This window comes from Ooceraea biroi, chromosome 7 (genome assembly GCF_003672135.1).
Source record: "Ooceraea biroi isolate clonal line C1 chromosome 7, Obir_v5.4, whole genome shotgun sequence".
In the NCBI taxonomy this organism is placed as follows: Eukaryota; Metazoa; Arthropoda; class Insecta; order Hymenoptera; family Formicidae; genus Ooceraea; species Ooceraea biroi.
Window position 1 is genome coordinate 9,211,865 of NC_039512.1, and position 24,994 is coordinate 9,236,858.

The 24,994-nt window shown below is 34.3% G+C and overlaps 2 long non-coding RNA genes and 2 pseudogenes across 2 annotated transcripts; all 4 read right to left on the bottom strand.

The window, feature by feature from the left end:
• Positions 1–2,761: 2,761 nt before the first annotated feature.
• LOC113562291 lies at positions 2,762–3,843 on the bottom strand. Its single transcript, XR_003406807.1, has 2 exons — positions 3,250–3,843; positions 2,762–2,875 (listed from the first exon to the last, which is right to left on the bottom strand). It is a non-coding gene; the product is annotated as an uncharacterized LOC113562291 (long non-coding RNA).
• Positions 3,844–10,793: 6,950 nt separating this feature from the next.
• On the bottom strand, positions 10,794–13,554 carry LOC113562305. The gene is made up of 2 exons (XR_003406824.1): positions 12,553–13,554; positions 10,794–12,469 (listed from the first exon to the last, which is right to left on the bottom strand). It is a non-coding gene; the product is annotated as an uncharacterized LOC113562305 (long non-coding RNA).
• Positions 13,555–13,566: 12 nt separating this feature from the next.
• LOC105280878 lies at positions 13,567–16,359 on the bottom strand (annotated as a pseudogene).
• Positions 16,360–20,695: 4,336 nt separating this feature from the next.
• On the bottom strand, positions 20,696–24,055 carry LOC113562263 (annotated as a pseudogene).
• Between the last annotated feature and the right edge of the window lie 939 nt (positions 24,056–24,994).

Consider the following 24,994-nt stretch of genomic DNA (forward strand, 5'->3'; position numbering starts at 1 on the left):
CGCTCGACACGCACGCTCGCACTCGCGCTCGCTCGCACTCACTCGCGGAGACACTCGCGCACCGAATAAGACAACACCACTTTTATAAAAGAACGATAAAGATTTATTATAATGAGGAGCGGGATACAGCACACGTCCGTCGTAGACCACGTCACGTCCGAATCTCTCTTCTGTCACTCTTTGTTTATTCTCCTGGCGACCCGTCGCCAGGAGGCTCGCGTCTTCTTCCAACGGCCGATCCGACGACGCTCAGCTGATCGGCAGCTGACCGGCTCTTCGTTATGCCGGGTGGCCAACCCGGACATAACAATATTATAGATATTCCACCCGGTGCATATATACACCTTGGCATTAAAGAAGGCATATTGCATAAATTAAATCAGAATACGCTAACACAAAACATAGATATCCTTCCTTTAGCAATTAATATAGACGGCTTACCATTAAATAAATCATCAAATAGTCAATTTTGGCCTGTTTTAATGTCCATAGATCTTATAGAAGTTTCACATCTTTTTATTGTTGGTATTTATCATGGAATGCGGAAACCAAAATCAGCTACACAGTTTTTAGATGCATTTGTATGTAAAAGAATATTTGCTATTAAAAGAAACCGGTATTTTAATAGATAATAAAATAGTCAGGGTAGAATTAAAAAAAATTATTTGTGATGCCCCTGCTATGGCATTTGTCCTTTCGATCAAGTCTCACACAGGATATTTCAGTTGTAATAAATGTACGCAACAAGGTAAATATATAAGAGGCAAAATGATTTCCAGAACTTAATGCTATGCTAAGAACAAATGAAAGTTTCAGATTGCAATTACAGCAGGAACATCATAAAGGTTTCACTCCTTTAAGTAAAATCGATATTGGTTTAGTCAGTAATGTACCACTTGATTATATGCATCTTATATGCCTTAGTGTTACAAGAAAACTTATATTGTTCTGGGTTGGAAAGAAGGGAAAATTTAAATTAAAAGACAGCAATATAGATGCAATATCAAAGAAAACGCTAATCTTTAGGAAATATATCTGTATATCAGGAATTTTAACGTTTACCAAGACCTATAGAAGATGTCGAACATTGGAAAGCGACAGAATTTAGGCAATTTTTGTTATATACCGGTCCTGTGGTATTAGAAGAAAATATACCTAAAGCACAATATAAACATTTTTTATGCTTACATGTTGCTATAAGAATTTTATGTTCATCAGAATGTATCAGGCTTAATTCATACGCGAAATCTCTATTAAAGTATTTTGTTATAAAATATAAGAAAATATATGGTAATGAACATATCACATATAATGTACACAATATTCTGCATCTTTGTGATGATGTATTATTGTTCGGAAAACTTGACAATTTTAGTGCATTTAAATTCGAAAATTATTTGAGTAAAATTAAGAAACATGTAAAAACTTCACGGTACCCCTTACAACAAATATGCAATAGAATTAATGAAGAAAGAAGTTATCTATCTTATGCCGAAAAAAACTGTTTAAATTCATCGCTTTCCGTTTTGTATGAAGATAAATCTGTATTATGTGATGAAAATGTTAAAACTTACATATACTACAGAAAATTTACTTATAACAATTTCACAATATCTTTATGTCAGAGAAATAATTGTGTCCTTTTAAAAAATGCTACTTACATGCTAATTTCAAACATTTATAGATGTGAGAATAATAATATAAAAATAAGTGGAAGAATTTTCCATGAAGTATCGCATTTTACAGACAAGCCATCATTTAGTTTAGCTATCAAAGTAATCGATATACATGAAATTTCAAATACATTAACATTTGATTGTAAAGATATTAAAGCAAAATGTTTAATTCTACCATATGGTGATAAATTTGCCGTAATTCCAATATTACATACATAACTAATATTCACATGCACTATAGGATAAAACATTTATAATATATTTACTTTTCAATGTTATCATATAATTTTTTCTAACCTCTGTCACATATAATATCTAGTCACAGTATAACTATATATACAGTAGGGACACTAGCTGTCGGCACCTTTATCGTAGTTGTTCCAAGTCACATGACCCGTCGCCATTTTGAAAATTGTACATAAAAATATTATACAAGTAAATAATGTGTGTGTATGTGTGTGTGGTGTGTAGGCAGCCATGTTTTAAATTGTACGAAATTTGTCACTATACGAGCAAAGGAGTGTCCCTACTGTGTATAGTTATACTGTGACCTAGTATGGTATAGGAATAGTATAATAGTATAGGAATATTAATTATTAAATATATTTATACATGTATTTGTTATTTGTCAATATAAATGCTACATAATATAGCATTAATGCAGCAACATTGTTCTTTGGTTTTGCAAAATAACACATGTAATTGATAAAGGAAATTGTCTGTTAACCATTAAGAGTACCCAGCAAACACAGAATATAACTATTATATATCTCAGAAGTAACACGTAATATAACAGTTGTTATACACTATTAATATTGAGGCTACATAATTTCCTTTTATAACTGTAATATTACTTTGTTTTAAAACTTTATTATAACTGTGTTATTTCCTGGTTATAATAATATGTTATATTTAACAGCAATATAAATTGAACATAACACGTGATATTACAAATGCTATATTATTATTACTTTGATGTTATACAACGTGTTATATAGAGATGTTATATTCATTTTATATTATATATATATTATATTATATATATTATAACATGAATATAACATATATATTTAAAATGTTTCCTCTTTTCGTTGTTGGCATTCTTGCGTTCTTTTCAGTTCTTACTGGTTCTTTCATCGTGTCAGCGTGTTGTTGCGTGGTATGGACGTGTTCTCTTTATCCAAGGTAATCCTTAATTTCTAACATTGATTAAAAATAAGTATTATTATAAAGACTAAATATTTGTGCATATATTTTTACTAGTATTCTTTAACTTGTTGCAGTTAATCTATGCATATGTAAAATGGTGTAGTAGGTTATGTATGCAAAAGTCACATTGCAAGAATACAATACGGGGTCGTCTTCACTTCTACGGAACATTTAGAAATGCTTATCATTATCAAATGTATAAAACTCTAAAGATTGATAATGAAATTAAGTATTTCTAAATGCTCCGTAGAAGTGGAAATGACTCGGCGTTGCATTCTTGCAATGCGACTTTTGCATCTATTACTGTCGGGCAGAAGCCCGACCGTGCGTGCACGTGCGAATGCGGGCGTTTAGATGTACGTACATCAAAGATAGCGCGAATCGTTTTATATCAAATAGCGAGTTTGTTATGCGAAGAGTGTCACAAATCACTCTGCTCGCGGTAGCGGCGGTTCCTCTGAATCCGTCGCGCCGTCAAGACCAACGATGCCACAATCTTGCGGTGTCTGATCAGAGCGACTTATCGGATCTGATTGTTCAATGCCGACCATCCAATAGAAATGATTGCAGCCTTCTTATTGGGTCCTCCTTATAACTAAATCCGCGAATCACCTTTGAGAGTTGAGCTGTCGTGATGAGCGGGTATTGCGAGCAACCAGAACCGATCGAGAGGTCGAGCGATAGACCACGCGTCTTTAACAAAAATCCGTTCCGAATTCGAACAAGTCTGACTTGTTATACGCACGGTAGGTCCAGAGGCCGAGTCCTCCAAGGCGTTGCCGATCCGTGTACGATATTTCGCTGTATTCGAGTGGTGTTAATAAATTACTTTCATTAATCGAAACCACAGTGTATATTTTAATAAATAGATGCTGAAGTGCTAAACAATTACCATTTTACATATGCATACACAGGTGCAAAATTTGTGTTAAATTTAACAGATATCACATGTCCCAAACAGTCCACATAAATGTTTTTGTTAATTTAACATAATATGGATATGTTAAATGGTGACACTAATATTATGTTAATATTTTAACCCAAAATGAATGCAAACTGCGAAGTAATTTGAAATAAATTTTGTGTAAAATCAACATATTTTTAATGATAAAATTAACTAAAAAAAAAAGTTATTTTTACATACATCTTTACTCTCAACATAGTTTTCTGTAAATTTTAACAGATAAAACTTGTCACTAATAATACGGAACATATCTATTGTGTAAAATTAAAAATAGGTGCACAATGTGTAATGTTTACACTTTTTTTAGTTGTTTTAAAAATTTAACACTTGAGTTAAATTAACACATGAATGTGTTAAATATTTAACATAAAAATGTTAACCGGCATATTTTTTAACAAGAAAACACAAATTTTCCAACTGTGTAGATTAACTGCAATAAGTTAAAGAATACTGGTAAAATTATATGTACAAATATTTAGTTTTCTTTATAATATAATACTTATTTTGAATACTTTTAATATTAATGTTACTGTTAGAAAAGATTACTTTGGATAAAGAGAACGCTTCCATAACACGCAACAACACGCTGTGTATATTTTATATGTTATATATGTTTAGAGTGCAAATTATAATAATTAAATATTTATATTTTTCCCTGTCCTCTGGAAAAACTGCGTCATTATAATAACTATAGCGTGATTATTATCGTATATGTTACTGTATTAACTTATATATTTTATACATACTAATTCCAGGAAAGGTCTTTGAATTAATTTTGAGCGAAAGCAATGAAATAGTTTGTTCTCGCTTAGAATTAATTCAAAGACCTTTTCTGGGATTAGTATATGTATAAAATATATAAGTTAATACAGTAACACCCATACAGCACAAAATATTCGGAGAATATTCCAACAACATGATTTCCATATATTATAAGAATATTCGAAAAGAATATTCATAAATAGTTCCACGAATGTTCTAAATGTTATTGATATGTTATTTGGTAAGTACTCAGAATATTTTAATGATATTTCAATGAATATTCTTATAATATTTATTTTTTATAATATTTCCCACAATATTCCTAGAATATCCTATACACTCTAAAAATGGCTTCATCGTAATTAAGTGTTTGAATTATACACATTGAAGCAGAAATAATGTTTGACTTATCAAACGCAAGTGGAAAAGCGTTTGAGTTTCAAACACTTTTGTATTAAACATTGCTATATATATATATTAAAATTGTTTTGCTAAAATCAAACATGAGTCAAATTAAACAGATATATACGTTTGATTTTTAAACGGAAACAAAATAAAACACAATTTATGTTTGATTATTAGAAAGTCAAACAGATTTATATTTCAAACACTTTCTAATTACACACTTATGAAACAAACACTTACAAACTTAAGCATTGAATTCTTACAAAATTTCAACAAACCAGATGACACTCGCGGCGCAGTTTCTCGCGAACAAGAGTTGCCTAACAAGGTATTTATTAAATCGCGATACACTGGGAATATCTGATAATCTGATGGTCGGACTAAGATGCAGTAATCTCTCGCTCTAGGAACCAATTCATCCACTACGCGCTAACAAATTCGTTAGACTTAAAACATATAAACATTTGATTTGCAGGAAATTTCAATTAAGTAGAAAATCAAATACCTTACGCGTGTAATCAAGAGACACGGTAGTGTCTCGCGCCAAGTATACGCGCAGCGAGACCGACCGTGTACTATTACGCGACGCGACGTTTTCAGAGACGCTTAGATTATCGGATCTCAGTAACGGCTGATCCGATGAACTTCTAAGTAAGCTCACTGGATAGCTTGGTGTCGGACTTATGTAATAAAAGTGTTTTCATTTTTCTTCTACGTGCTCTACGAGCGGAGATATGGCGATGCAAAGTCTGAAATTGGCAAATTTTCGATTAAGAAACGTCATTATTATTATTATCGTCGTCATCGTCGTTTGTACAGTACAGTTTTGCTCCGATAGGTGGCAGCAGCGTCTATCTCATGCTGTTGGTATATCGTGTGACTCACACATAACGTTTATATATAGAGGGTCTACATTAGAAAACTCTAACTTATCGACCCGACCATCATGTGTAAGTCACACGGATATAAGGACAGCATCTCCGCCGGTCGGTGTACGACAAGTGTAGAGATGTCGATATCGAGAAAACATATCGAATATGAATATATTCATCAATTTTAAAAGTATTTATATTAATATCCAATGAATGGCCAATATATCGATAAAATATCGAATAATCAATATCTTTTTATAAAAGCCATAAAAACTCTATCATGATACTTTTATCTTTTTTATAATAAATAAAAAGTGTAGAGAAGAAATATTTTATTCTATTAAAATTAATTAAAAAATTAAAATAGTAAAATATTTAGAATATTTATTATAAAGCTTATAATTGAGAATATTCACTCTTAATTCACTCTTCGTCTCTTTTTAATGTGCCCTTTATAAAAACACAAAGGTGCAATCGAGCCTAAATTTTAAGTTTTATGCCTTAAAATCTCATTGTAAATTATTGTTACAAAAGAACGCTATCGCAAAGTGAAAGATGGGTAAAAGTTCAGAAAAGGGGACCACCCTCCAATGACCTTGACCTTGACATATGTTGTCAAGGTCACCCTCCTGAGTGACCTTCAAGAGGTTTTAGCTGTCGCTAGTTGTTTGTTAAAAAGTTATAAACGAAAAAAGTTTAATGATTTCGCACGACTTTTTAGCTGTCCACGTGAAGCAAGAACATGATATTGACACATATTACAAAGGTCACCTTCCCGAATAACCCGCACTAGGTTTTAGTCGTCGATCGTTGTTTATGAAAAAGTTATTAACAAAAGAAATTTCGAAAATATAGTAGTTATTTTGAATACTGAAAGATATAAACGACGAATATGTATATGAACGAAAAAAGGAAAGTCATTTAAAGCAGTGAATCGTTAATATATAGAATAGTTTCTTTAAAACCTAACCTAATCCGGTTCTATTTTCCGAAACTGGAGCCCAGAACACATACGCTTCGCTCCTCCCCCGCCAAGGTTAGGTTAGGTTAGGTTCAGTTTCTGCAAATTTATCCTATTAATAATAATATTGCTGAATAAAGTATATGAATCTGAAATATTTATTATTTTTCTTTCTTACTTTGTTCTTCTGTTGTTAATAACTTCTTAACAAACAACGAGCGACGGATGAAACCTTCTGCGTGCTACTCGGGGAAGTGACCTTTGTAATATATGTTAAATTCAAGTCCTTACTTCGTATGAAAATTCGGAAATCCATACAAAACCACTAAACTTATTTTGTTAATAAATGTTTAACGAACAACGAGCGACGGCTAAAACCGCTTGAAGGTCACTTAGGAGGGTGACCTTGACAACATATGTTAAGGTCAAGGTCATTGGAAGGTGGTCCCCTTTTCTGAACTTTTACCGAAAGATGTTCCATGGACATTGTCAAAAGTAATTGCTTCAAGAGAATTGTCAAAATCAAATATCACGGCAAAATATTGCTTGGATTTTACATGGTTTACAAAATACAGATAATGTTTCGTGTTATGCAAATGCAGCATTGCAATGTCTAATGCATTTAAATCCCATTAGAAAACAACTGTTTAATTGTAATAAATCAGATGTTTTAAGAATGTTGATGCATCGATATGAAAATGGAATGTGCAATTTGAATACATATACAGTACGGCAATATTTAGGAGAACCGTTTTCAATAAATGTAAAACGTGATGTGTTCGAGTTTTTTACAATCCTGTGCACAAAATATGATTGTATAAGACAACTGGTAGAGCATCAAGTAACTTCTACTAGTCGATGTAAATCTTGTGATTATACAAAGGAATTTACTTATAAGGATGTAGTTATTTCAATACCTATTAACAATTTGGGGAAAAAAGCTATAATCTTAATGATTTATTAAATGTTACATTTTCACATTGGTGTCAATCAGATAATGGGTCATGCGAACAGTGTACAGGAAATTATATTTTGTTTAAGAACGAATTAACAGTAACGAAAGATATAGTTATTATTCATTTAGTATTATTTTCATCCCAAGATGATAAAATGGTGAAAGCAATACGTAAATTTAATATATGTATGTACTATTCCTACAACTAAAGTTTTAATATAGAAATAACAAATGTAACGACCAAACTGGCTCAATTATTTATTACGAATACACTACGTTTCGGCTAAACTTTAGCCCTTCTAAGTGTGAAAGATGTCAATAATATATACAAGTCATTTTCTAAAACAAAGACAAAACGAAAAGAAAATTACAAAATCATATGCAATATAAATAAACCACTCAAACAGAAAAGCACACTCACTGGCAGAAAATGACCGTAAAACGGAGACAACGATTATGACACATCTCCAAGGCACATGTCCGTACACAACCAATTTGTCCAGCTATTAAAGTTTTAATAGCTGGACAAATGTATAAGCTTATGAATGCTATATTTCATAGTGGTTTATCAGTTTATGTATTGAGGATGGTCATTACACGAGTATATGTAGAGAAGGAATCCCAAATAGCAGAGATGATCGTTATGAACTCGAGAAGAATTCACCTTTTTGAATTCTTTATGAATTCGCGTAATTTGTTCGAAATGTACTCAAAACGAATTCCTTTCTGATATTTCAAAAAGAATTTCATAAAGGTATAACTTTTGACTTCTTATGGAGTAAATCGAAGGTGTTTTGAAAGAAGTCTTTTTCTATTCATAATAGGTTTGAAAAGAATTAATTTTTGACGCGCTGCGGACAGTTGATCGTCGATGTCGCGCAGCTACGACGCAGACAATCGTCGGTACTCGGTAGAGAAAATAGCGGTCGTCCTCACTATTTTCTGCTTCCGCGTCGGCATTGGAATATTGTACGTGTTTTCTTGACGGCACAGACAATAGACAAAGGTTTTCAAGAAGAAGAGGCGGTCACAGAGTTTTAAGGTAAAACATTTGGTCAATTCTGCTGAATTAATTTATTGCAAATACTTATTATAACCTTATCGTGCACGTGGTGCTGATTACATCTTATTCTGATTTCGATTTGTAGGTCTTTACTCGGGTCCGTTTTTACTAATTACCAAGCCAGTTTTATCCCAGCAAACACAGAATATAACTATTATATATCTCAGAAGTAACACGTAATATAACAGTTGTTATACACTATTAATATTGAGGCTACATAATCTCCTTTTTTAACTGTAATATTACTTTGTTTTAAAACTTTATTATAAAGTTTTAAAACAAAGTAATATTACAGTTATAAAAGGAAATTATGTAGCCTCAATCCCAGTCAGCATCGTTGAGAACATGAGTTCTTTAAGTTGTCATTCTAAGAGACATCTTTGAAACGAGCTCTTTATGTTGTCTATTTGTAGAGATGTCTAATAAGAGAACTCGCAATGTTATCCTTAGAAAGAAATATAAAAGATGTCATGGAAACGAGATCATAATGTGTTCTCGGTATAGTCGATAACCTCGGTTATTCCGAAGGGGATAGTCGTCAGGTGCACAACGATTGTCCCGAGTTTCTTTTTTCAATTTGTTATTTAACTTGTTATTTCGTATTTTATTCACTTTTGCAATTGGCCGTATCGAACCTGAAAGGGATCGGGTGCCATTAAACACTACGAAGAAGAAGAAGAAGATAACCTCGGTATATTATCTAGATTTGATAACCTGCAAAACTGTTATTGTGAATGTCAGAATGTCTTTTCGCAAAGATTTTAAAAGCCTGTCAGCAAGTAAAAAAAACAGAAGACTCCGTAAAGTTTGTGAGTTGATTAATTGCATGCAACTCAAAGTGAAAATATTGAAGTTGCTCAAAGTGAAAATATTTAAAATAACCTATGTGCAAGCACATCCAGAAACACAAATCAGACTCGGCAAGAAAAATATAATGTGTGTTCCAATGTTATTGATTCTGATATGGAATCATCAGAGTCAGATAGTGATAATGGAGAAAATTGTGATGTAAATATTCTAAGACGCCAGGAAAGTATTAACTTTAACGAGCAATTAAGTCAATGGATATGTGAATACAACGTTATTAATATTAAACATTTTTTTTCAGGAACAATCATCGCTATAAAGGATATAAATATTTCATCACATGCTATTCAGACTGTGATAAAAAGTTGGTTGCAACACGCTGATGACAGAATAAATCAAGCTGCAAAACAGCATGAGAAAGAAAATAACATGTTCTAAAACTCATTATGAATGTTTAAAAAATATTTTCACAGTTCTCTATTGCAGTAAATACTATAATATGTTTGTAATGTAAATTGCAAAAGTTTTCGTTTCAGAAAAAGCAAAAGGTTTCGTTTTTCTTATATATCAATATACTCAATTGTTTTTCGTATAGAGAACTAAACCTTTATATTCAGACTGTGAGAACATAGTGCAAAAAAGAAACCAAATAACTTTTTGATTCTAAACTGTTTTTATATTTTAATGTTATTGCGCTATATATGATACATTCTTTTTATACACAATGTTAATACGTACATTAGAAACATAAGTTTCTTTCAGATATATTGCATAAGTGTTTTTTATTTTTAAGAAAAAATAAATAATTATACGTTATATCCTGTACTTATTTTATAGAAAATATTTCACAGAAATAATTAATAACAGCTAGGGCAGCGATCACTTAACTGTTCCGCTAAAGAAGAAACGCGAAAAGTGTCATTGATCAATTCCATATATATCAATGAAACTTATCACGTTTCCTCTCTAAGAGAACAGTTAAGTGATCGCTGCCCTAGCTGTTATTAATAACATTATTTCGATCACTGTCTACCTCCTAATATAAAGGCTTTTATGATATCTATTAGATGTCACTTTGAAGAGCTCTTTGCGACATCATTTCTATGATGTCTTCATTTCCTCTAAAATCGACGCATTGGGCAACATTATGATATCATTATGATATCTTTTTGATGGTATTGTAAGACATCATACTCTCAAATATGACCTCTTTAAGAGCTCATTATGTTACCGTTTTGCTGGCTGGGATATTAATAGTGTATAACAATTGTTATATTACGGGTACGTTCAGGATGACGCTATTAGCGCTATGTAGCACTGAAAATCTATAATATACGTGACATGACCTATAGATTTTCAGCGTTAAATAGCGCTAATAGCATCATCCTGAACGCACCCTTACGTGTTACTTCTGAGATATATAATAGTTATATTCTGTGTTTGCTGGGACGTATTGGAAAGTGCAAATGGAAAGCTATTATTGAATGTTATTAAAACAAATTTTGCCGGTAATACAGAGTTACGGACGACTCCAGGGGGTCTTAGGTATCTCTAAAGGTGCTTTTTCATGCTGACGCTCGACGCTCATTTTTAGCGTCAAAACAGGTCACGTGATCAAATCGCGCCAATAGTGCGCCAATAGATTCAGCGTCGAATTTCCAGCGTCGACGTTCCAGTGTCGACATTCAACACTGCTTTTCAGCGTTACATTAGCACGTAAATGTTAGGTTACAGTATTTACTGGTATATTTCTTAACACACTCATTAGAACTGAATTATTGTGTATAATATCATTTTCGTAATTAACATATCGTTTTTGATAATTAATAATGAAAATTTTTTATCTTTTCCATATTTCTTTCACTTTCGTTTTAATCAATTGACGCTGTTTTTTCTGCTACCTTGACGCTTGAAGCTGAAATCATTCGACTTCTTTTCTCTGACGCTAGCGTCAATGTGATGTCACGTGACGACGCTCGACGCTGCTTTTCAGTGTCTCATGAATTAGCACCTTAACGCGGAGTGAAAATGCGGAAAGCGAGCAAATTTACTAGAATATTTATAATTTGATTGGTCAACACCTAGTGAATTTGCTCACTTTTCGCATTTTCACTCCGCGTATCTTGGCTCATGCCCACAAGACGCGGTGACGCGGCAATGCGGTAATGCGGCAACGCGGTGGCCAATCACCGTCTTGCATTTCTGGTAATATGGAAGTTATATATTTAGTATTACTAGAAATGCAAGACGGTGATTGGTCACCGCGTTGCCGCATTACCGCATTGCCGCGTTACCGCGTCCTGTGGGCATGAGCCAAGAGATACCAAATAGACCCCCAGCTTTCCCTTAAATATTGGCCGCATTCAGCAGACTGAAGGTGCCGTTTCATGCAGCGAAATAATCGCCGCGAGTGAAAGTCACGTGATCATTCGCTGTTCGCTAGCGAGTAATCGTTGTTCGCTGAAAAGGTTCAGCTTGTAGCGAATATTCGCAAGGAGCGAAAGAAATAGTGCAATCATAATGCAATCAACAAAGGTAAGTAAAGAACAAAGATTTTATATATTAAATTTATAAAAAAATGGGTGCTATCCAATATTCTGTTTACAATATCTTTTTTTCTACTTTTGCTCAAATGTAAAAGTGTAGCTGCAACTGCAGCAGTTTCCCTTTTCTGTACAATATAATATAATATAATAATTTGCTTGTACATATTGCAATAACCACTGCAATTGGTGGTTATACCAGGTCTAGTTTATAACCGACTCGTCGTCCATTACAAAGATTTCAAGATTTTCCTACAAATTAATAATTTAATCTATATTTGTTAAATATAATATTTAAAAGCATTTCAAAACAACTATGTATAATATTTTCTTACTATTGTTGACATGCAACCATACAGATGTGACGCTCACAAACTATTCGCGGCGAATTATTCACTACTCGCTAAAAATCATTCGCAGCGAAAAATTCGCTGCATGAAAAGGCACCTTCAACCGCTTAGTAGCAATCAAACATAATTGGTTCTAACTTTTAGAACCAACAAATCAACATCGAGTGCCAGCGGAAAATCTAGTAACGTTGCCCAACTGTTGAGTCTGCTGAATGCGGCCATGTGTGGTCAAAAGTTAGTAATTTTGTCTAGTCCCTATTCCAGTGTAAAAAGTTAGGCTGAAATCACATGGTACGGAATAGAGCGTGCGGAATAGAGAGTGCGTCATAGAACAGTCAATCAGCGCTATTCCGCATTACGCATTACGCTTGCTTTGGTGTGCTCTGTTCACATGGTACGTAAAAATGACATGAAAGACTGAAAAATATTTGAAATCTAAAATTAAAAATTGAAAAATTGAAAAAATTGATTAGAATGCATAAAGTATTGTAACGAAAATAATATTTTATACAATTTGAGACACAATGTCATAAAGATGAGCAATCTTCCAAAATAAAAATTTATTTTCTAAAGTATTGGATACGTCAATAAACCTTCTATGACGCACCATGTGAACAGAGCACACCAAAGTAAGCGTAATGCATAATGCGGAATAGCTACTGAAATCGTGCATGATGTGGAATGAGTATTTGTGTATGTCTGCTAACGAATTTCGACGGAGCATCTGTTTCATTTTGTACTTTGAATTACAAACCTTCAACAAAATAATGAATAAGATGTTTATAGTGAGTGAAGCGATGAAGTATTTTATGAAAATATATTTCAGAAATCCGATGCTGCATCATCGTAAAGAAAAAATAAGACAAACATTAATAAAACTATTAGCAGTATACATGAGTCTCTCAAAACAGAAATCGAAAAGAAATGTCTGGGTGAGGCCAATTTTTACTGTGGAACAACGGTTTCGTCAAGGTGACAGTGAAAATTTGATTCCTATGTTAAAGATAACAGATAAACCTCTACATTTCAATTACTTAAGAATGGATTCAACGATATTTGAAGAACTGTTTTTGTTGGTGGGCCCTCATCTTGAAAAAAAGTACATATTCGAGAGCCAATTGCATCCCATACAAGGCTACAAATTTGTTTGAGGTATTTGGCTAGTGGAGACAGCATGAGATCCATTGGATATGCATTTCGAGTTTCTCCAAATACTGTTTCAATGATCGTTCATGAAACTTGTTCTGTAATTTGGGAGAAATTAAAAGAAATTCCATCTGTTCATAATAACGAAACCCATCTTTATTTTGATCAGTTGATGGAGCTGCTGAACCACTTGGTGTATACGCAGAGACTTTATTCCTGGCCTTTTTATAACTATCACGAAGGTTTCTCCAGCGCTTTTTGATCACTTCTATTTCAAATTTGCCTATAAAATAATAAACAATAATAATATACAATATTTAGCAGAACATATTTTATTTAAAAAAGAAATTAAGGTTATTACCATTTACTTCACTGGCAATTTCAATCCAAACTTTTGATAACTAAAGGACCCCTTTGTTTCACTGGAATAGTATGGTTCCATAGACAAGGTCTATTCATCACAGCATTTATTAACAATTCATCATAGTCAACCCACTGTTTGTCTTCCTTGTTACGGCTTTTTTTTTATCAGAAACTGAGGAAGATTGTTCGTGATCTTCTGTGCCATGTCCATCGACATTGTTTTGTACCTGTTCAATATTAGTTGCTGTCCATGTAGTGTAAAATGAGATAAAATTAAATCATTATTATTATATTTATAATAATATTAAAAAAATCTGATAGACCTTCAATAATGTATACAAGTAAATAATGTAAACTAACCTCTACATAGACGGTCTGTTTCAACAACATAAACAGCTTCTGAATCATTCAAATTAGCAAAGCATGAATGTTGTGCCAAATTACAATTCTTTTTCGGTAGCTTGAAGTTACAGTACATGTACTGATAATACTATAACATAGCATACAACAAATGTTATTACATTTACAAAAATTTGCATTTTTTGCAAAATACTGGACATGTTTTATTTACTTACACAAGATTGTGTTTCACTCATATTACTCACAACACTATTCATGTATATTATTTTAAAAATAACAAACTTTTCGGTTTAGGTTTAGTTAACGGTGCAAACTCACAACGTGCTCGACGACAACATGAAAAAGTACAGAAGCGTGCGGAATAGTGCTGATTGGCTGTTCTATGATGCACTCTCTATTCCGCACGCTCTATTCCGTACCATGTGATTTCAGCCTTAATGTTGGTGTTTCCGCAGCACTGCGAAGACCGGCAGATTGGCAAGCGTGAACACGGGAAGATCCTCTTTCACTCTGACCGTTATGGTGTGCACATCCCGTGTGAGCGTACCTGCGAGCGAGCATACCTCTGAGCGAGCGTACCTGTAAGAGAGCGATACCAACCTGCTGGGCGAGGCGAAACCTGCCGGACTTTGTAAAGATAAGAATATTTTATTTTACGTATTTGTTATTTTGATATATATTACTGCGATTCGTATTACTCTTTTTGCAAAGGTTATTTTTCTTTTTGTTTTAAAACAAGAAGGCGATCAGCCTTAGCACGAGTTGCGCACGTGCTAGAAAGTTAATTATTATATATTGAATTGTTAGATTAATAGAACACGGTCTAAGTTCTATATATCAGTTCGCACTTACATTTATTTAACACATTCATTGGAGAATATTCCTTCTTCCAACGATCTTTTTAATATATAACATACTTTCTCTTCAGCAACAGCTTCTACAGTTTTCATTATTTCTACTGTTATCCCTTCTTCAGTACCTGCCTTATTAGCTAAGTTTTTTACAATGCGATAAATTCTCTACCTCAATTTCTTTGAAAACTTTAAATACGCTATCAGTATATTTTACATTCACTAAATAATTATCATTAAAATTACATACCTGATACTAGAGTCCTGTAATCAGAGAGTGCCACATTACACGGCAACGTTAATCGGATTTAATAACATCCGTAGTTATAAGGTTGGCCAATCACAGTCATTCCATTCTTCAGGAGAATAGTTGTAATTGGACAGTTTTAGAACTATGGATATTATTAAACCCGATTAACGTTGCCGTGTAAACTTGGTCAGAGATGCGTCAGGCCCGAACAGTTTCTTATTGGCTATCGGAATCACGTGGTTTTTCGTCGCCATCTTCTAACCATTTGCTGTCTGAATGAATACGCAGCTCGTCATAGCCTAGTTTACACCGATCGTTTGATACGCGTATCAAATAGTACATTTGAGCTAATCAGCCAATGACTAAACGGATGCACTAGTTATTTACTATTTAATACGCGTATTAAACAATCGGTGTAAAATACGCTATAGATCTTGTATACCTGGGCGCCTTTTCCTGTAGAAGGAGCGAACAAATGTGTTGCATTGTCTATCCTTCACTTTACCAGTATACGAAACGCATGCGCGAAGTGACGTATTAAAAATGGCCAACAGTTTGGTTTCACGTATGTCGCGTGGGGAAGGTATCAATTGCCCACAGTGCAATTGCGCACATGGCGCACTAGGCCAATAAAATCAGTCAAAGTTAAGGGGATCCTGGAGTGACTAGTGAAACAGTGCCATTTGCACTCATACACATACAAAAATTACAGTTGAAATGCTTTTTATAAAAATTTGGCAATTTGTACGCAGAAAATTGCGACCATGCCCTCTCGGGATAAAATAAAGGAATATAATGAAGCTTTTCGGGGTGACTTTAGAAGCGTAATAAAAAAGAAAAGTATCTGTGGCAATCTTGTACATACTTATACATGCATACAAGATTACTTGCAATTAACAGATAACTATATTTAATCTTCGTATTACTTTTCTCTCTACATATGCGTTCGAAGTGACTCCCGGGTGCAGTGTCGTCTGCATTGTTTCTCGTCGCGATAGAGAGTCCGGTTCGGCACCTTTCGTCACGCGTTAGACCGCGATCGAATATTCTAGATCGATTACCCATGATTCTTAGGATGCAGTCCAGCGGACCTTACCGACACTTCCCGTCGCTTTCATTCCTAACGCTTCCACAAGATCGGTCCATGAACATTATCAAGGTTGCTAATGTTATTTCAATGGATCAGTATGACGTCATAGTTGCTGTTAAAATGTTTCGAAGCAACCAATGGACCGCTTGAACCGCTGGAAGCGCTTCAAAGCGTGACTTGGACCGTACCCCTAATATACTATTCGGAGCTCTTCCGCATGATACGATTCGCGGCACCTGTCGGTTGATTACCGAAATATTTTACACTACCCAACTGCTATAAGCGACTGCTCGTACAACTTCACAACTCGTTATGCGTTACGTTGTTTTATTGAGACTGCTTCCTTGAGAGTAGAGTTCTATATAATCAGAGAAGCGAAATCGCCTGATTTCAAGATGGCGGAGACTGCCATCTTGAGCCCATTGTGAGACGCGGCAACAGCAACAGTTCCAATATCAGCTGTCTGCTCCAGACGTCTCCAAACCAGACTGGAGCTCCAGTCAGTCTGTTCCAACTGTCCACCAATCGCTGTCACTCTTTGGGCTCAACATGGCTCCACCAATCAGGAACTAGACGTCGATTTCGCTTCTCTGATTTATACAGGGTGATTCAGAACAAACGTCAGTCCTTAAAATGACGTATTCTTGAGGAAATTCTAAGACAATTTTTCCTTTAGCAAAATTTTGTCCGAAGCTTAGTTTTCAAGTTATAAGCGAAAATAGTTAGCAAATTACGGGGCGAGTACGGAAGATACGCAGGGGCGGCGCAACTCACCGTCCGACGCGGGCGATTACGCGATCAGCTGCTACACGCAGTGGTACGCGCGCGCGCACACACAAACACACACGTTCACACATTCTTACCTTATAAGATATTCGATGTCTTTATACTGTTGTAAAAGGCGAAGAATAAGTAAATGGCCCCACGATCGCGGATAACAATAAAATCACAAATTTACATGTAACACACACTGAGTAATAAGTCACAAGTCTTTTTCTTTAATACATTGTATCATGTATTTACTCACGCACTCGATTGATATATAAACGAATTTATCGATTTATTACTCACTACCGATTAATTATTCGGCAATTGAGAATTACTCGACGAAAAAAAACATATTACGCACAATCATAGAAATCACTATCGAGGCATTTACGAACGAATCTATTGTTTTATTACTATTCACAATCGATCACCATCGATCACCATCGATTCGATCACCACCAAATAATTATAATTATTCGATAATAATAAATAATAATTATCGATTGTGAATAGTAATAAAACAATAGATTCGTTCGTAAATGCCTCGATAGTGATTTCTGTGATTGTGCGTAATATGTTTTTTTTTCGTCGAGTAATTCTCAATTGCCGAATAATTAATCGGTAGTGAGTAATAAATCGATAAATTCGTTTATAAATCAATCGAGTGCGTGAGTAAATACGTGATACAATGTATTAAAGAAAAAGACTTGTGACTCATTACTCAGTGTGTGTTACATGTAAATTTGTGATTTTATTGTTATCCGCGATCGTGGGGCCATTTACTTATTCTTCGCCTTTTACAACAGTATGAAGACATCGAATATTTAATATTTTCGCAACGTATTTGTGCTGATGACATGTGCTTGTATAAAGGCGTTGATGACGTGATTGAATTATGACGATTATGAATATTATACAAATACATATGTACATGAAAGCATAAAACTTTAGAATGCAACGTGGGTATCAGAAAGACAAGATATCAAATCGTGAAAGATGTACGGCAGAATTAATATATCCGCGTATGAAAAAAAAGAACAAGAATAAACGCGTGACTTATTTCCAATAATAACCTACCGGCATTCTTTTAGTTTCGTGGCCGTGTTACCGGGGTCGCGCAAACACGACCATAAAGGTGAGAAAAGACAAAAATAAGGAACACCATTTGACCTTGAGGAATTCAACATCCGATAGAGCAAACTAGAAAACTCTGAGCTCGGTCACTGTCCCGTGAGACAAGATGGCGAAAGATAAAGCGTACAAAACTTTACGATTGCCTCTTTCTTTTTCTGTGAATTATTGCGTGAGCTGTGAGTATCGTAAAAAAATCGTTTTGTTTTCCAAATCAACGTTATATACAGGGTGTCCGAAATAAAGTGACTCAGACGGAAAGTACAGGTAGATAGGAGTAAACCGAGAAGAAAAGTCAAATACTATTTTTCAAAATTCGCAATAGTTATTAAGTTATTAACATATACGTCTGAGCCAATAAACGCGCTGAAAGCGTTAGGCCGGACTCGGGAGATAGAGCGAGAGGCGGAGTCAAGAAGAGAGGGGCGAGGGGGGAACCGCGAGCGACTCGCGAAGCGCGGCGCGTGACATATGATACCGCGCCGAGAATCTATTATGTATTTGTGCTTTCCGTACATTGCCGACGAGGAAACAATAAGTTTCCAGCGCGGTGTTTTTAATAGCAAGGAAATGATACGCTATCATTTCCACACCACCTAGCGGTAGATAGCTCGGTGCGTTTTTTTATAGTGATTTCCCCGGTAGGCCTAATCCACTCTCATTATTTAATTCGATTAATTTAATTGAATTGTTCGAAATGTCGTCCCCTTTCTCGTACGCAGAGGTCGGCTCTTCGTACAATATCGCGTGTGGCACGGTGCGTCTCAATTTTTGTACAGCGCGAAAAATTGTACGATATGTTGGATAATATCGCTGTTTAGCACTTCGAACACCTCGAATACCTCAAACCGAGATTTCCGCGAGCCATCAGGCAGTAAACAATGTTCGTATTTTGTCTACAGTTGCTGAAAGTCAATTGAAAGTCATGTTCTGCCTACACAATATTTTCGCACGATATTTTCTTGTACAGTCGCGTATAAGTCTCGTGTTCAAGATATTCGAAGTGTTCGAGGTGTTAGACAACGACGATGCGATATACTACGGAAGAGTATACGAATATGATAGTGGCTTATGAGCTAGCAGGCGAAAATGCGCGTCTCGCGGCTCGGATTTATGCCTAACGATTTCCTGGGCGTGCATATTATTCAACATCTCGTACAATTTTTCGCACTGTACAACAATTGCGTGAAACAGGGTGTCTCGTGCATAATACGAGAGGAATTCCAGTGCGTCGTGTTCGAGCCGACCTCTGCGTACGAGAAAGGGGACGACATTTCGAACAATTCAATTAAATTAATCGAATTAAATAATGAGAGTGGATTAGGCCTACCGGGGAAATCACTATAAAAAAACGCACCGAGCTATCTACCGCTAGGTGGTGTGGAAATGATAGCGTATCATTTCCTTGCTATTAAAAACACCGCGCTGGAAACTTATTGTTTCCTCGTCGGCAATGTACGGAAAGCACAAATACATAATAGATTCTCGGCGCGGTATCATATGTCACGCGCCGCGCTTCGCGAGTCGCTCGCGGTTCCCCCCTCGCCCCTCTCTTCTTGACTCCGCCTCTCGCTCTATCTCCCGAGTCCGGCCTAACGCTTTCAGCGCGTTTATTGGCTCAGACGTATATGTTAATAACTTAATAACTATTGCGAATTTCGAAAAATAGTATTTGACTTTTCTTCTCGGTTTACTCCTATCTACCTGTACTTTTCGTCTGAGTCACTTTATTTCGGACACCCTGTATATATATATATATATACACACACAAACTCGCTACGAGAAAATCGTTAATTATCTTCGTTCCATCGGCCGGTGTTACGACCCTTCTTAAATAAAAAGAGATATTTGGCGAGTCTAGGCTAGAGTCTCTGGAAAATAGAGTCTGGTCACGATACGTTTTCATCCTTATTGACCGAAACAAGGTTTGGGAAAACATGGCGGAACCAATAGAAATTGTCATGAGAAACATACTAATTTGAAAACGTATAAAATAAGAAAGTTATGAACAATTTGTATACTTTTTGTATTTTTTACTATTTATACTTCTTTATAAATGAACAATTTCTTTTATACATCAAAACATAAACAAAAATATTGTAACTTCAATTTTAATACTGTAGGTAACAATACTCGCTTATATCACAATATCACATAAATAGTAAATAAACAGATAAATATACATAAAGTATAAATAGAAAAATATAGATATTTGAACCATTACTTAATTATTGAATGCATGGCCATTGTTTTACTACTATGAACTGGTTACATTAATCGGCCTTTTGTACATGCAATTTTTAGTCTATATAAAATAAAACATCTCATAATTTTTAAACTTAATTTATGACAATTGTTAATGGTTGGACAAGAAACAGTTTTAAGCTTTTTCATAAAATAACTAATTAAATTGCACTTAATGTTACTCAAATGAGACAAATATTGCCGATTAATAAATTCTATAGCAATAAAATATTCAAAAATATCTTTGGTTACAAAAAATGATGCATTTTTTCGATAACATTTTAAATTTTACACAAATTGTACATACTTAATACTTGCATTATATTCGGTTGGGCCAGCAGAATTTAAATAAATTGCGCATATCGTACTTTTATTTTTAGCAATACTAGAATGTATATTCAGCTATATTATATAATACATTTAATTCTATGTTAACAAAATGTTTTGAAATAATATCAGGAATATCCGGAATATCAGGAATATTCGGAAACTAAACTCCATCTTTTTTTTGGTTTATTAAAAAAATCACATAGAAATTGTCTATCATCTTGATCTGGAATATTTTGATGGTTTAATATAGCGAGATATATATATAGTTCTTTCAAGTCTTGCTTGAAGTGTAAAGCATTTGGTATTTGAGGTTTTACTCTTATTCCTGAAAATAAATTTTCTATACAATCCTGCATAAACCGACTCGTTAAAATATATACATAGCCTCTTTCGTTTAAAAATATGTACATAGCCTCAACTATTTTGTTAACTCGATAATAGATTTTGTAGTAATCATGATACCACATTGGACAGGCTTAAACTTGGATTTTGACCTATTGCAATATTTCAGAAAAGTTCTATAACAGATTCAAGAAACTTAATGCTTTCATTATATTTTTCTTTACTTTTTTCATTGTCTGGCGTTTTGCCCAATGCTACTCATTGAGATCGTGATGTTACAAGTGTAAACGATTTGAAAACAACTTTTATAAATGATGCTGTCGTTATACTCTGGTTTGCATTTTTCTTCAGCTAGAAATGTGAATGCATTGCTGACATCCATGCTCATGACAGTTTTTGCTTTATTAACTTTTATTTTGTTATAGTTACCAGGAATAATATCACTGTGTTGAAGTTTAGGAGCTAATTTGAAAAATAAATTCTCCTGCAATTCAACTAATTCACTCAAATGCTTGCACTTTACAACGGAAGAAGATAATTTATGTGTATGCACGAATGTCTCTGGTAGTTCTACATATAATTTTATTATTTTCTAGGCAAGACCTTAAATTTTTTAAGAGATGTAGCGGATCGGCAAAAAAATAATTTTCGTTTATTGTCGACAGGATGACATACGTAATTAAAGAAAATTAAAGAAATTATGAATTAAAGAAAATTTTCTAGCTGAAATGTTTCCAAATGCTTCCACATTGCTTGATTTACCGATTCCATATCTGAAGTTATACTATGTACATATAAACCAATGGATTCTGCTTTTCTAATTACAGTTTCCATTATAACTTTTAAATTGGTATCGTCAAATTCATTGGGCGTGTAATAGTATGCAACTTGTTTCCATCGCGAAAAAATGCCAGCTAGCATAATGACTAAAGCGTGCGTTGCCTTTGTACTTGTCCTGTAATGAAAAGCATAAGTTTTTTGCTATTATAAATACAAGCAGTTTAAAATTTTGAAATTTCTACAAAAAAGGGGAATCAAATTGATTTGCGAAAGAAAAATATCGGACTTGTCATACAGCATTACCAATATGATATTGAATATATGAACGAGTCGAAGGATCAAACTGTTCTCCAGGCACTAAACTCATTTCATCAACCGTAATCGCAGCATCTTTTTCTCGATCATCCTGAAAAAAAGATACTTGTTTCTTTAGAATATCAAAAACGTCTTCTAATATTCCTTGCTCAAAGTTAATGTCTTCTTTTCTTCTTAGTAAAGTGCGCTCTGATGGCAAAGGTATATGATGATTTAATAATTCCTTGTACCCATTGCTACCACACAAAAACTTCAGTTGTAATGCTTTAAGTATTGTATTGTTCGACCATTGAAAGTCACGCGAATTTCGACCAAGAAGAACTTGAATTTGATCGTCGTTCAATATTTTTTTAGATTTAACCCTCAAACACATTTCTGGGTTACGTTTACCCAGTCCGTTCGAAATACGCGCCAGCATTTCTTCGGTTCTCTCTCCTCTTTTTTCAAAATAGCTCGAATACCAGAAATTTTATGTCATTTTCATTTATATATTCTTTTTCCTTACTGTTTGGTGTATCGATTAAAAAAAGATTTTAAAATTGATACATTAGATCCTAAGATATAAAAAGAAGAAACTTCTGGGTTACGCTAACCCATGTGTGATGTTAACGGGTGGCTCAGGAAGTGTGGTGTTTGAGGGTTAATTTTAATTGTAACTTTAAATTGTCTTGTGTAACTTTTTTCTTTTCATCTATTAATCTTCTCACATGTTTTTTTAACATTCGTCTTGATTTTTCCATTCTATTAATAATTACGTTTGCTTGCTGTAATTTTAATGTAGCTTCTTGTGCTCTCAATTCAGCATCTTGAAGTTTTTGTTTCAAATTATCATAATTATTTTCATTACATATTGCAGAGTTTGATACATCGTCTATTGCAGATGATTGTTTTTCTTCTTCTGTGAAAAGTTCTTTACAAGTTCTTTCAGATGAGTTTGATATTGTTATAGGAAGATCTAGGCTGATTCTGTTGTATCATCGAACAATTGATGACATTCGTTGTCTGAAGTTGCCTCTGAAATTAAATTGGAATTTGTAATACTTCTTCTATCAGCCTGCAAATGTATACTGATTTTTACAATTAAAAATTAAATTTTAAAATAATGCAGCGATAAAAAAATTTACATCACAAGAATGTATATTATTAAAAATTGTTGGAACTGCGTTCTGTTTTAGTTTTCACTTTCCATCAATGCGAGGCTTCTCTCACATATTATCAGAAAAATGTACATACATACCTATACATAAATGAAATAATTATTATTATTGTTACGTCCAGACGTACAACCCACTCTACGTGTGAATGTGAGTCGAGCCGACTAACTTACCTGAAAGAAGGTCAACGGGCGAGAGCCGCTCTTACGCTTCTTAAAGGTAGATGTCCACTCGTTGGTTCTTTTTCATGTAAAGGAACTTAATCCCTATTACAAGGGACAAGACCTCGTGCGATTAATGAGAAAGGAAAAGGGTGAAATAAATTAAACGAAAATTAATTTTTAACAATAACGAAAAAGTAAATTTATTGGAAAACAATGATTTCAAATTTATTCAATTTTTCACACTTGAATGTGACCATTAAATTAAAATAATGCAATTCGTTTCGAAGGAAAAAATAATTACGACTTATAAAAAATAATTGTAAATGACACAATAATAAATGGTTCCTAAATGATAAAAGTAATAAAGACTGACACGAATAGTAACAATATAGTATGATGAAATTAATGATAGATGTCCACTCGTCGGTCCTTTTTCATGTAAGGGAACTTAATCCCTATTACAAGGGACAAGACCTCGTGCGATTAATGAGAAAGGAAAAGGGTGAAATAAATTAAACGAAAATTAATTTACTTAAAACAATTTGACCTCGTGCGATTAATGAGAAAGGAAAAGGGTGAAATAAATTGAACGAAAATTAAATTAATTAAAACAATTTGATGTTACGTCCTGGCCGGTCGGGCTGTTAACCCGGAAATATTTGTAAGAATGCACGGACTATAACGTTGTTCGGGTAATGACTCGGAATTAATTTTCTTCGGAGGCGAGGGGAAGTCTTCCTGTCAATTCGCCCCGTAAACGAATCATGGACGGATCTGCGAGATCAAAAATATCTTCACCAGTGGATTCTAATTCCTCACACAACTCAAAATACCCGTCTAAACATGACTCACAACTGTAAAACGGCGAATACACGGCGAGATTGTTTCTACAATTTTGACACGTGGGAACGTACCGTCTGAATCCCACAATTAGATCGTGTTTTAATAAATATATGTAAGAGTATTTCTCTGACAAAGGAAGTTCGTTAACAAAACAGGGTACGGGTAGTAGGCTGAAGGTACGCCTTGTATTTCATGCATGAAATCGCGGAGGCTCGCCGTTGGTGGTTCGAGTACTGAGTTGGTACTTCGAGAAGGGTTAAATGATTGTCTTATTCCGCGGCACATTACCCAATTTA